This window comes from Acomys russatus, chromosome 17 (genome assembly GCF_903995435.1).
Source record: "Acomys russatus chromosome 17, mAcoRus1.1, whole genome shotgun sequence".
Lineage (NCBI taxonomy): Eukaryota > Metazoa > Chordata > Mammalia > Rodentia > Muridae > Acomys > Acomys russatus.
The window spans coordinates 44,629,675-44,644,306 of record NC_067153.1 but is presented as its reverse complement, the minus strand read 5'-3'; positions in this window follow the sequence as shown (position 1 = coordinate 44,644,306).

Here is a 14,632-nt window from a genome sequence, read left to right as displayed (position 1 = left end):
GAGTACACGGCAGCCATTGAGATGGTGATGCTCACACAGAAATCTCTGTGGAGTAAGCTTCACTGTGGTGACCACTGTAGTAAGCAGCGATAATGAAATTTGGTTGTTCTTTCTTTTTTAATTTTGAGACAGGGTTTCTCTGTGTAGCCTTGGCTGTCCTGGACTCCTTCTATAGACCAGGCTGGCCTCGAACTCACAAAGATCCACCTGCCTCTGCCTCCTGAGTGCTGGGATTAAAGGTGTGTGCCACCACTCCAGGCTATGACATTTGTTTATTAAAGGCTCATGTGTGCCAGGAACGTTATGCTCATCATTGAAAAGGCCACAGTTGACTCTCCACCCTCATCTTACACATGGGGGACACAGCAGACAGCAGAAGGGTGAGCAGTTCTTTGCCAGCTTCCTCTGAGGGCCACAGTGTAAAGGCCAGCTGAGTGGACCCTAGAGGCTTCTCAAAGGCTGGGCCTGGATCAGAGAGGGGCTAAGGGGCTCCTTGGGACAGAGTAGCTGACCCCAGATGCCTGGCCTCATTTAGGACATTGTTGACAGACTCCCAGGCACGTGGAGCCAAGTGCTCAGGAAGGCTGGATGGGTGTGTGGGGATGGGTGTGGAGGGGGTGGGGGGAGGGGGGGGGAGGGCACACAAAGGGTTACAGGCATTCCCTCACTATTCAGCAAACATTTACTGAGGGAAATAAAGTTGGTCACGTGGATCTTCAACATGGCAGTGTCACTTACAAAGTGTATAGTTTGGCGAGAGGGTGACTACCAATCTTTGTAAAGATTTTATTTTAAAAAATGTATATTAATGCGTGTGTACATGTGGATATGTGCGTGTGTGTGCAGAGACCAGAAGAGGGTGTCAGGTCCCCTGGAGCTGGAGTTACATGCAGTTGTAAACTGTCTGGTCTGGGTTCTGGGAGTGGAACTTGGGTGGTCTATAAGAGTACCAAGCATTGCCGTGCATGGTGGTGCACGCCTTTAATCCCAGCACTTGGGAAGCAGAGGCAGGTGGATGGCTGTGAGTTCAAGGCCAGCCTGGTCTACAGAGTGAGCCCAGGACAACCAAGGCTACACAGAGAGACCCTGTCTTGAAAAAACAAAAGAAAAAGAAAAAAGAAAAAGAGTAGCAAACACTTATAAGTGCTGAGCCACCTATCCAGCTCCGGACAGAATTTTATATTTTCTTTTCCAGTGCTGGGGCTATATACCCAGAGGGTATTATGAGAAAAACGCAAACCCGGATGCCAGGTGGAGTTGTTTCACCCCTTGGTTTCCTCAACTACAAAAGACACTGGTGTTCCCATTCCCTTTGTCACCTGAAGGCAAGATGAGCAAAATTCCCTGGTTCACATTCCAGGCCACTAAGTGGAGCAAATACAATGGTTTTCATGGGCTGGTGAGCCACGCTTAGGAGTGGAAGTATCCATGGCTGCCAGCCTCAGAGAAGACCCAGGTGAGACCCATCCTAGGAAAAGTACTGTTACTAGAAGCTGAAAATCAGCGATGAGGCTGTCTGGGACTTCTTCAATTCTGAGGCCAGTCTGGGCTGCACAGGTGAGTCCCAGACCCGCCTTTAATCCTAGAGCTTGGAACAACGCTGAGGCAGGTGGATCTTTGATTTACAAATAGGCTTAGTCTTTGTAGTGACTACCAGGCCAGCCAGGGCTGCATAGTGGGAAAAAAAAACAACCCAAAATTCTTTCAGACAAACAAACTAGCCACTGACCTGGGAATGTGGGAGAAAGGGCTGCAGTGACTGTTAGAAGCTCTTGGGCGGGGTGGGAGGGGTGGGGGGGTGTCCTCCTGGCACCAGACACGTGCTCTAGCTCCACTCCTGGCCATACTGAGCCAAGAGGCAAGCAGGGCCACAGCCTGCCAGAACAGAGACCAAGGTCCAAAAGGTTGACTGCCCCGGGGACTTGGGGTTGGGGCCTGGCCCTGCACACTATGCCAGCTTCCTTAAGAGGGCAGCAGGGGCCATGGCCAGTTCACCAGGTGACAAGGCTCATTTCTTTCTTACTACGCTAGAAAGAAAGGCCGTTTTGTAAGTAGCTTAGAGGCACAGTCAGCCCAAGGTCATCCAGAAGCGGCAAGGCATAGCTGCCCTGACAGGCGGGGGAGGGAGGGGGTGAGTGGGGGGGGGGCTGAGTGGTTGTGAAGGAAAGCTTCCTAAGCAGTGGACCTCCCCAAGCAAAAGGGGGGGGGGGAGCCAGGGTTCACCCACCTCTGCCAACCTAGGCAGCCACGCCCATCAGCACGGGGTGTGCCCAGCTTCAGCGAGCCCTCAGTTTCCCTGTGGGCAGTAACCCCCCCCCCCCCGCCCCTCGCGCCCCCCCCCCCGCCCCGTCTCTCCCTCCCAGTCCGGCGGAGCTCACAGGAGGAAGAAGGAAAGGAGGGTTATGTAAGGCGAGTCGAGGGCCGGGCGGGCGGGGACCTACTCCTATGAATAGCTTGCTGTTCCCTGCGCGTGACTGCATGGCCCCTTCGGCGCCCGCCGTGCTGGCCTCCGCGTCAGGGGCCTGGGGTAGGAGGAGCGTGAGCAGGGAGGTGGACAGGGATGGGGACCGAGGAGCAGAGCCTGTGTGGATGAGTACCTGTGCGCTAGGGCCGCGGCCTCCGCTGTGCGCTGCGCGGCGGCGGTTCGGTTCCTGCATCCGGTTTGATCTGGGCTGCATGACCCAGAGCTGATCTGCAGGTGCCTGAGCTGGTAAAGGAGGAAAGGGCGCAAGGCCACTGCAAATCACTGTCTGTATTGCCTCTCCTGATCAAGGCACTGTTCTCCACTTCGGTGGTGCCCCAGGGAGGTGCCTCTAAAGCAGGGGTACCGGTCACTGGGAGGCTGCTCAAGATGGCTGGATCCAGGTTTCCACAGCAGCCTCCCTCACCTATCCGCGTGGACTTACAGACGGGTCATCTTAGCAATAACTGAGCTGCATCCCCAGGGTTTGGTTTGGTTTCTTTTTTGTTTTCTTATAGTCACCATGTATACCTGGCTGGCCTCTGAACCCACAGGAGTCGGCCTGCCTCTACTTTGCCAGGGTTTCTAAAGTTTGGGAACTAAGTCGGGTATGAGGAGCAGGCAAAAATTAAGGCCTGCTTTGGTTTTATGAGCGGGCTGGAAAGTCGGGGCAGAAAACATGTATCGGCTTCCTTCAGGATAGATGGAGCCAGGAACCATCAATCTTGACCTCACGTACCCCCCACTCTCGCCCCCAGCCCCATAATGCCTACCAACAGATACAGCCAATCACAGCCTCTATCTACTCCCAGACCCGGACCTTGCTTCCACTTGACAAGGTTTGGAGAGGACACGAGACTTGGACAAAGCCCATTCCAGAGCCGGGCAGTCTCAAGACGTAATTTAACTTCCTTATCCAGGCGTTTGTTAGACATGACACCAGGATTGGAGAGATGAATAAAAATGGAAGAACCAAGCCGGGTGTGGTGGTGTGTGCTTTTAATCTCAGCACTGGGAAGGCAGAGCAGGAGTTCGAGACCAGCCTGGTCTACAAAGAGAGTTCCAGGACAGCCAGGGCTGTTAACACGGACAAACCTTGTCTCAAAAGACCAGAGGGGGAGGGGATCCCAATCATTAAAAACACGTTGGTCCATGAAGAGAAAAACAGCAATCACAGCTATTATCATGATGGGACAGTGGTGCCTCAGGGCTGAAAGGTGAGCTAGGCTAGAAGGTTCCTGGGCAGACAGGTGGGGTTAATCCACACAGCTGGAGCAGCTTGTTCAACTGCCCAGAGCCTGAATTAGGGATCTGTGAGCACCTGGGTGAGGCTGAGGCTTATAAATTGCAGATTCAAGAGAGAGGAGGCTCCCTAAGGAGGATCTTGGCCAGGTGAAGGGCTGGACTTTGTCCAGCGCACCGCCCGGGCAAGAGGGCAGAGGGAGCTGTGCTCTCCAGCCTCCTTTCCACCCAAGCGCCATCTCAGCTGTGCAGCTGGCCCCTTCCTCAACAGCTACTGACCTAGGGAGGCCAGACCCCATCCTAGCTGGGCATGACGTGTTTGGGTGTCTGGCTTGGAGAAGGCCACTCTGTGCACCTTGGGTCTCACTGCCATCTCTAAAGTGACGGTGCTACTCTGGACCTACTTCCTCCTGGTGTCAGGAGTGAGGAACAGGGTCTAGGGTGGGAACTGGCTCTGATAGCCCACCACACTGATGGAGGTGCATTTGCTCTCACAGCCTCCCCCCCACCCCCGTAGCCCTCCACCAAGGGGAAGGAGTCTCTCTGCCAAATAGTGCTGCTCCTCTTAGCCATGCCCAGCAGACTTCCAGGATCGCAGATGCTAAGCCGACACGGCTTGCTTGTGTGTCCAGGGACTCCCAAGTCTCTCCAAGTGGGGTGTCAGACACAACCTCCCTGTTCCTCATTTTCCTCAGATGCAGTGTGGGATCTTGGAGGAATGTGACTAATGATCCCTTTTGTCCCTAGGCAGGTGCTCAGCTTTCAGCTTGCAGCTTCCAGGCACAGAAAGGGGTGATTTAGGAAGCCCTCAGCCCTTCCTCCTGCCATGTCCCCTCTCTGCTATCCCCAGCCTCTGCCAGGGACATCCTGTGCCTCTGTGATGTCAGTAGGTCCTGGGAGCCCAGGTTGTGGCTCACAGGGTGTATTTTTAAACTCTCAGGGCTAGGCCAGCTCCCCACCCTACTCAGTTCACCCTACCTCACACTCCCTGTTCTGTTCCTCACAGCATCTCAAATTAGTCCTTATGCCTGACAAGCACCCTTCAGGCTTCTGAGAGGCCTCGGAGAACCCAGGCCAGTGCTCAGGGTTTCTAGTCACAAAGTCTAGGCCTGCACAGGCAAACAGATGGGTCTCTCAGGAAGGAACTGCTTCAGCACTCGGGAGGCAGAGGCAGGCGGATCTCTGCGAGTTCACGCCAGCCAAGGCTACACAGAGAAACCTGTCTCAAAAAAAAAAAAAAAAGAAAAGAAAAAGAAAAAGAAAAAAATACTTGTACTTCCAGGAGGACCTAAAATCTTAAGAGTACAGAGGTCTAGGATTCCAAGTCCAGGGCTTGCAGTCATCAGGTGGACCCCCTAGATAGCTGAACATCCTTGTCTGGGTCTTTTTTTTTTTTAAGATTTATTTATTTATTCTTATGTATACAGTGCATGTACACCTGCACTCCAGAAGAGGGCATCAGATCACATTATAGATGGTTGTAAGCCACCATGTGGTTGCTGGGAATTGAACACAGGACCTCTGGAAGAGCAGGTGGTGCTCTTAACCTCTGAGCCATCTCTCCAGCCCCCTTGTCTGGGTCTTAGAGCAGCCACCAACACTGGGTTTATTTTTCTTTTTTGCTTCTTGCTTCTTGCTTTTTCTTTCTTTCTTTCTTTCTTTCTTTCTTTCTTTCTTTCTTTCTTTCTTTCTTTCCTTCCTTGAACTCAGAGCAATCTACCTGCCTCTGCCTCCGGAGTGCTGGGATTAAAGGCGTGCGCCACCACCGCCCTGCCCTACTACCTCTTAACAGTAGTTTATAGCAGCAACAGGTAAGGTATAGACTGTGGACCTAGACAGACCTCTCTTTGAATCCTGCTCATGGCATTTCTCAGCTGTGCTGCTTTGGGCAGGTTACTTCACTTCTCTGTGCCTCTGCGCTTCCGTGTACAATGGGGTTACCAATATGTAATCCCCAAGGAGAACATTGAGCAAGATTGCTTGGGATAATGCCTGAGAAGCCTAAGGCCTGACATGTAGGAGTATTCAGGCATTGCTAGCATCTTTGTCCCTCTATAAACACTGCCAATCTTTTTTTTTTTTTTTTTTTTTTTTTTTGAGACAAAGTCTCTCTGTGTAGCCTTGGCTGTCCTGGACTTGCTTTGTAGACCAGGCTGGCCTCGAACTCACAGCAATCTGCCTGCCTCTGCCTCCCGAGTGCTGAGATTAAAGGCATGCGCCACCACGCCCGGCTGCCAATCTTTTTTTAAAAAATTATTATTATTTTATTTACATTGGTGTTCTGCCTACAGGTATGTCTGTGTGAGGGTGTCAGATTCCCTGCAACTGAAATTACAGACAGTTATGAACAGCCATGATGGTGTTGGATTTGAACCTGGGTCCTTTGTTTTGTTTTTTTGTTTTTTGTTTGTTTTTGGGTTTTTAAAAAAAGATTTATTTTATTTATTGAACATGAGTGCTTTATCTGCAGAAGAGGGTATCAGATTACATTATAGATGGTTGTGAGCCACGATGTGGTTGCTGGGAATTGAACTCAGGACCTCTGGAAGAGCAGGCGGCGCTTTTAACCACTGAGCCCTTGGGCTTTTTTTGAGACAGAGTTTCTCTGTTAGCCTTGGCTGTCCTGGACTCACTTTGTAGACCAGGCTGGCCTCGAACTCACAGAGATCCATCTGCCTCTGCCTCCCAAGTGCTGGGATTAAAGGCATGCGCCACCAGGCCCAGCAATTTTCTTTATCTGTAAAATGGGCATAAGGTATTTTGCATTGGAGTTGGATGTGTACCTCAGTGGTAGAACAATGCCTATCATATTCAAGGCCTTGAGTTCAACCTCCAGCACAAACACATATGCTCCTACCTACACCTTAAAGGATTGTTCTGAGAATGAAAGAAATAGACACATACAAATCCTCATCTATACATAAATGTTCAATGAGTGCTCAGTAATTCAGCTAGCCTAACTCTTGAGCATTGGGAAGTTACCCTCCCCCACCCAAGCAGGTCTATAACCTCCTTGTTTAGGGGGCAAAGCTAAGAAGCAAATGCTATGCTCACTTAGGAGGAAAAACCAGCAAGGGTCTGCATGTAAATGCATGCAAGTAAGAAAGAACTGTGGCCAGAGGGAGAGGATTATCCACATGTCATGGATGGGTTTGATACCACCACACTGCTGACTGAGCTGGTCATTTGGTGCTCTGGGCCTCCTGGAAAGATGATGAAAGTCCCTGGCCCTCTGCCAAAGAGAGAGGAATCCTGGGGTTGGGCACACACTGACATTTAGGCCTACACACACACACACACACACACACACACACACACACACATGAAGATACAAGAATACTTCAGGTTACACACACACACACACACATCTGAAGATACAAGAATACTTCAGGTTACAGGCCTCAGGGCAGGAAAGGCCCCAGAGGTGTCTCCTGGTTTCCTGTCTGCCAGCCTCTTTCCAAATCCTCATACCACTCACCTGCATACAGTATTCACCTGAGAAAGCCCCTCAGCCTCAGGTTTTTTTGTTTTGTTTTGAGACAGGGTTTCTCTGTGTAGCCTTGACTATTCTGGACTCGCTTTGTAGACCAGGCTGGCCTCGAACTCACAGCGATCCGCCTGCCTCTGCCTCCTGAGTGCTGGGATTAAAGGCATGCGGCACCACGCCCGGATGTCAGCCTCAGTTCTAACACAGCAGACCAGCTCAGCTCCCCACAGTTCAGTGCTTGCTCACATGTATAATTCCTTTTGGCAGATGGGAAGGTCCATGCCCCAGGTGTGGCCTGGCAGTTTTATCCAGAGGGCTGGGGGAAAGAGGGTACAGCTCCAGGTTGAGCCTCTTATCTCATACTCTGTTCCCCCCACCCCCCACTTCTTTGGTGCCTCTGGGCCCAGCCTCTCCCCGGAGCCTAGAAATTCAACCTGTGGCAGTTGGTCCTCCCTCTGTCCAGTCTGTGGAGATCCCTTGGCACAGAAGGTCTTTACTCTGAGGACAACAGCAGAAGCAGAACCCTAGGTCACTGCTCCGGATGTGTCTGGATCGCCCCCTCGTGGTGGCATGGCATTGATACTACAAGGCTTTGTGCTGGGATTCCACTGGCAGCTCCCATGCGCATCCTCCTTGGGCAGTCACTATGAGCCAGGAGCAGGCAGGTCAGGCACGGAGAAAAGCACAAGACTCTCCAGGCAGTGCAGACAGACGGGCAGGTGCTGCGACACAAGAGGTGCACCTGGTCAAAGACGCAGACTCTGAGTACCAGGTAGAGGGCCTGGCCACTGTGCACTGCCACAACACTGTAGGGCTTTGGATACGAGCTCAGATGGGAGCCACAGGGCACGCTGGGTGGATGAAAGGCTGCAGTGGAAAGAATAGACAACTGGGTACACATCTGTAATTAGGTGGATGCTACGACTTGGTAAGAAAGATGCTGTAAGCTAGGGGAGGGTGGTGGGGTGGCAGGAAATGGCTGTGTGTGAGAACTGGAAGGGTTGTTGTTGGCTGGGATCTGGCTGTGAGCTGAACCAAGGTGTCAACACTGACTCTGTGAAGGGAAACGCGAGGGGCGAGGGAATGTAAGGAGCCTGCACATAGCTGATGCTTAGGAGGCTGAGGCTGGAGGAGTGTTTGAGCCTAGAGGCATTCAGGAGCAGCTTGAGCAGAACAGAAAAACCCTGTCAGAGAACAAAAATGAAAGCAACAACAACATTAAAAAAAATAAAATAAAATAAAAAAGAAGGAGGGGGAAAGTAAAAGAATTTAAAAGGTGAGGAGGCAGAGAGATGGCTCAGTGGGTGGAGGCTCTTCCCATTCAGCCTGATGGCCTGAGCTCAGTCCCTGGGACCCACATCGTGGAGGAAGTGGTCTTCTGACCACATGTGCACTGTGGTGTGCATGTGTGGGTATGCACTCACATGCATGCATGTGAAAAGGAATGAGCCAGATATGATGGCACACTACTTTGATCCAAGTATGCAGAAGGCAGAGGCAGATGGAGCTCTCTGTAAGTTCAAGGCCAGCCTGGTCTATATAATAGAGTTATAGGTCAGTCAGGATTACATAGTGAGATCCTGTCTCAGTGTGTGTGTGTGTGTGTGTGTGTGCAGGGCAGTGGTGACATACACCTTTAATTCCAGCACTTGGGAGGCAGAGGCAGGTGGATTACTGTGAGTTCAAGGCCAGCCTGGTCTACAAAGTGAGTCAATGACAACCAAGGCTACACAGAGAGACCCTGTCTCGAAAAAACAAACAAAAGATGTGTGTGCGCACAAACAGCTGCATCACCAAAAATGTCCCACCCTAGGCAGATGCTGACTTCCATACAGCTGTATAGGTGGCCCTTAAGCATGCACTAGCAATCCCTAGGAGACGTTAGTCTACTTAGAATCGCTATTTTAAGGCTTGGAGAGATGGCTTAGCTGTTAAAGGCTAGGCTCACAACCAAAAATATAAGAATAGCTTATTAAAGAGTGAGCCCTAGGCCCCGAGGTTATGGAGCCCAGAGAGGTGGGCAGGATAGAGAAGAGGTTAGGGATGGAGAAGCACTTTGTTCTCCTGGGGATCACTTTCCTTTCTGTATCTCAGTTTGGTTTGTAAACACTGTCACTGTGAAGGTCCTGTCCCATGTTTAGCTAGGGCAGAGTTACAATGGGGAGGGGACACAGGTGTGGAGTCTAATGTTCCTTCTCACACCCCACCATAAGGAAATGTCAAGAAGCCAGATTTGCTGCCGGCCGAGGTGGCCCACGCCTTTAATCCCAGCACTCTGGAGGTCAAAGCAGGTGATCTCTGGGAGTTCGAGTCTGGCCTGGTTTACATAGTTCAAAGACAGCAAGATCCCTGTCTCAAATAAAAAAAGCATTTTGTTTGTTTGTTTGTTTTGGTTTTTCGAGACAGGGTTTCTCTGTGTAGCCTTGGCCATCCTGGACTAACTTTATAGACTAGGCTGGCCTCGAACTCACAGCGATCCGCCTGCCTGCTGCCTCCCGAGTGCTGGGATTAAAGGTGTGCGCCACCACGCCCGGCTCCTTTCTTATTCTTTTGAGACCAGGTCTCTTTACATGCTCCTGGCTGTCCTGGAGCTCACTATGTAGACCAGGCTGGCCTCCAGCTCAGAGATCTATCTGCCTCTGCCTCCTGAGTACTGAGATTAAAGGTGTGTGCCACCATGCAATGCCCGAATTTCTTCCTCTTTACACAAGGATGTCCATTCTAGAGTGTTTTGAGGGTGTTAACAGGCCAGCGAGGTAGTTCACGTGCTGAGAGGCAGCACAGCTGGAAGCAGCCGACCAAGGCCTAAACACCTTTCCTAATACCAGACAGAACTCCTGAAAGTCAGCCTGGAGTACACCCAACTGGTGGAAGGTAAGCAGGGGCCTTACAGGTGCCCCAGTACCTGCTGCTGCTGATCAGTTTGAAGAAAGGCTCCTGGCTGAATGCCATTCCACACACCTCTGTGGTTGAAGAGATGGCCCACTGGTTGCAAGCAAGAGCTATGAAGTCTAGAGACAACACATGGCTGTCTCTTAAAAAAGTCAACACCTCGCCGGGCGCGGTGGTGCACGCCTTTAATCCCAGCACTCAGGAGGCAGAGGCAGGCAGAGTTCTGTGAGTTTGAGGCCAGCCCAGTCTACAAAGTGAGTCCAAGACAACCAAGGCTACACAAAAGAAACCCTGTCTTGAAAACCAAAAAAAAAAAAAAAAAAAAAAAGTCAACACTTCAGCAATGGTGGTGCACACCTTTAGTCCCAGCACTTAGGGAGGCAGAAGCAGACAGATCTCAGTTCAAGGCTAGTCTGGTCTACAAATTGAGCTCCAGGATAGCCAGGGCCACACAAAGAAAAACAAAACAAACAAAAAAGCTTTAGTGCTCTTGCAGAGGACTTGGAAGTTCTGTTCCCAGCACCTAGGTCAGGCAGCTCACGGCTACCTATATATAACTGCAGCTCCAAAGAATCCAAATGGTTCTAGAGGTCTCCACGGGCCCCAGCACCCATATGCATATACCCATACAGGGACATATATAATTAGAAGTTACATATTTAAAAAAATAACCCAGGCTGGAGAGATGGCTCAGAGGTTAAGAGCACTGGGGGCTCTTCCAAAGGTCCTGAGTTCAACTCCCAGAAACTACATGGTGGTTCACAGCCATCTATGATGAGATCTGGTGCCTTCTTCTGGCATGCAGACCTACACGCAGGCAAAACACTATACTTAATACATTAAACAAAAACAAAACAAAAAACCCCAACACCTATTAATCCCAGTAAACAGGAGGAAAAGGCAGGATGATTGTGTTTCTCAGTGTTTAATTTTTTAAAATTTTTTATTAATTTATTCTTGTTACATCTCAACGGTTATCCCATCCCTTGTATCCTCCCATTCTTCCCTCCCTCTCATTTTCCCCTTATTCCCTTCCCCTATGCCTGTGACTGAGGGGGACTTCCTCCCCCTGTATATGCTCATAGGGTATCACAGGGCTCTTCTTGGTAGCCTGCTATCCTTCCTTTGAGTGCCACCAGGTCTCCCCCTCCAGGGGACATGGTCAAATATGAGGCACCAGAGTTCGTATGAAAAAAGATTTAATTATTATTTATACATATTCTGCCCATGAGTGCCTGCATGCCAAAAGAAGATACCAGATCTCACTGTAGATGGCTGTGAGCCACCATGTGGTTGCTGGAAATTGGACCTTTGGAAGAATAGTGCTCTTAAACTCTGAGCCATCTCCCCAGCCCCCTCAGTGTTTAATTTACAAAATGGCTTTTGTTATTGTTTTGTTTTTTGACACAGGGTTTCTCTGTGCAGCCCTGGCTATCCTGGAACTCTGTAGACCAGCCTGGCTTTGAACTCCGAGATCTCCTGCCTCTGCCTCTGGAGTGCTGGGATTAAAGGTGTGTGCCACCACTGCCCAGGTAGGAAAGGAGACCTAGAGCAGGTTCTGAGGGTGGCACACCCACCCTGAGTCACTCCTGGAGGAGTCACAGCCCTGGAGGGCAGCTCCCAAGTAACTCAAGCTAGCTTGAGCAGCAGACCCAGTGGTGACAATGCAGAGCCAACAATAAGCAGTGACAGGGCTGGAACCGTACAAGTGGCTACAAGCATGTTTATGAAACTTGCCTTTTGAAGGCTAGAGAGATGGCTTAGTGTCTATAGTCACCACTGTTCTTGTAGAGGACCAGAGTTCAGTTCTTAGTACCCTTGAACTCACACAGATCCACCTGCCCCTGCCTCCTGAGTGATGGGATTAAAGGCATTAACTTGGAATGTTTTTATTATGGTGTTACGTGTGAGAACACAGGTGACACACATGCTACAGCATGCACATGGAGGTCGGGAGACAACAGTCACTCATCAGTTCTTACCCTCCCACCTAACTGAAGCAGAGTCTCTCCTGTTTCTACTAGACTAACCTGCTGACTTTCTAGCAATTCTCCCATTTCACCTGAGTGCTGTGATTACATACATGAACCACCACACTGGCTTTGCTATTTAAGATTTATCTCAAGTGTTTACTTGTGTCTGTATCTATGTGTGTACGTGTATGTGAAGCCAGAGCAGCTCCTCTGGAGCAGGAGTTACAGATGTTCTAAACTGGAAACAGGTGCTGGGAACCAAACTTGTGCTTTTGTGATTTGGTTTGGTTTGGTTTTTCAAGACAGGATTCTGTGTGTAGCCCTAGCTGTCCTGGAACTCACTTGGTAGATCAAACTGGCCTCGAACTCAGAGATCTACCTCCCTAGTTGTGGGATTAAAGGCGTTCACCACCACTGCTTGGCTTGAACTTGTACTTTCAATCTATCTTTAATATTTATTTTTTTAAAGATTTATTTATTATGGATACAGTGTTCTGCCTACATGTACACCTGCAGGCCAGAAGAGGGCATTGGATCACATTATAGGTGGTTGTGAGCCACCATGTGGTTGCTGGGAATTGAACTCCGGATCTCTGGAAGAGCAAAAGTGTTCCTAACCATCTCTTTTCTTTTCTTTTTTTTTTTTTTTTTTTTGGTTTTTCGAGACAAGGTTTCTCTGTGATAGCTTTGGCTGTCCTAGACTCACTTTGTAGACCAGGCTGGCCTCGAACTCACAGTGATCCACCTGCCTCTGCCTCCCAAGTGCTGGGATTAAAGGCGTGTGCCACCACACCCGGCTCTTATTTTCTTTTCTTTTCTTTTCTTTTTTTTTTTATCGAGCCATCTCTCCAGCCCCCTCTATCTTCTTTTACAAACATAGTTGCCATCAAGTGTTCAAGTTCCTGGTCTTTTTACTGGTTGTATCACAGTCTGTTCAAATTACCTTTGTTCTGATATGTGTCCTCCTTTCTCAAGAACAACAGGGTAGGAATTACTTTGACAGGTGAAAAAGCTGAGGCACACAGGAGTTAGGACACTTGGCCAAGGGTATCTAGCTGGTGTTGACAGCAGTGGTGCTTACGATTCCAAAGAGATGAAATTTTCTGACTTGGTTCTCATGCCAACATATAGCGAGGAAATAAAGGAGGGAATAACATAAAAGACCACTGTCAAATTCTCGTCTCAAAATATTTAATTTTGTTTGAAAAGGATACATTCCCAACTTCCCTCCCTACATCACTCCGGCCCACCAGCAGTGACACACTCGCACAGGCACACAAACACACACACGTAAGGCCAATGGGCTACTGTTTGCTTCCACCTTTGCAGCAGGGACAAAGGGTTTTCTCCTGGCCTCTTTCCCCCAACAACGGTAGGGAGAGGGGTGGCTGGAATGCGGCTCCCAGGGAGGATGCAGAGCCCCACACACTCTACCAATCACATGCACTTAGAAAAATAAAACCAAGTGGTGTTCTGTCATCCCAACACCAAAAGACAGCAATCTCTACCTGGAAATCATCTTTGCCTTTTTCTAGAAAAATTTATTGCACTTAATTAACAGATGTTAAAGAAGCTGTGGGTGGGGCTCTGCCCTGGAAACCAGGAGCTCCACAGCTTCCCTTACAGGGAGCATACCTCTCAGGGCCACTGCAGAGCTAGCTTCTCATCGTCCTCCACGCTGGAGGACTGTAGGAGCTGCCTGAGTGGAAAGCAGCCCACAGCACCCTCTCAGCAGGGAGTATGGATCAGGGGTCAGGTTCACTGCCTAGTGCTGTCCCCAACCAAAGGAGCTGGGCCGCAAAGCTGTGCCTCTGGAACAAGGATACGGTGATTCAGGCAGGCCCTCCGCAGGGCGGCTCTCTCCAAACGCTTGTACTTCTTTATCTAGACGTCTCTTGAATGTATACTCCTGCAGCATTCTGAGGCTGCCATAGCTGAGACAGGACGTTTAGGAAGTGACAATACTTCTCATCCCAAGGCAAATCCATGGAAAGCCAATTAAAGGTTGGCTTCTTGAGCCTGCCTCTCTTTAGGAGAATTCAAAGATCTGAGTGCAGGAGCCTGAGGCCTCAACTGTCTGCTCTCCTAGAGGGTGTCAGGAGACTTTCATGGCAAGACAAACAGCAGACGCCAACTCTTTCTGTGCAGACTGGGATCACAAGGCCGACAGAGGAGCCAGGCGTTTTCCTCCAAGATGTCGACCTCCAGGCATGCTTCTTCCGGTCCCTGCAGCGTTTCATTCAAAAGGCTCCTCCAAGAAGTAAGCAGCCACACTGTTCCCAAGTAAGCTCTTTAGGAGGGGCCAGACCCCCGCCCCTCAACTTCTAGAAGGAAAGGAGGGCACCACAAGGCAGAAGGTGGGAACAAGGGGAGACAGTGAGCCCCATCCCACCCACTGGGGTCACAACACAGGCGGCATCCAGAGAGAAGTATCCATTCCTTAAAACTAAAACTTAAAAAACACAAACCTTACATTTTTTTAGCCAAAGAAAACAAAGAGCTTTTCAGCTCAAGGCTTGTCCACCAGTCAGGAAGCGAGAACTGCTTCTGGGTGAGCAGCCAGACAGAGTGCCGGGT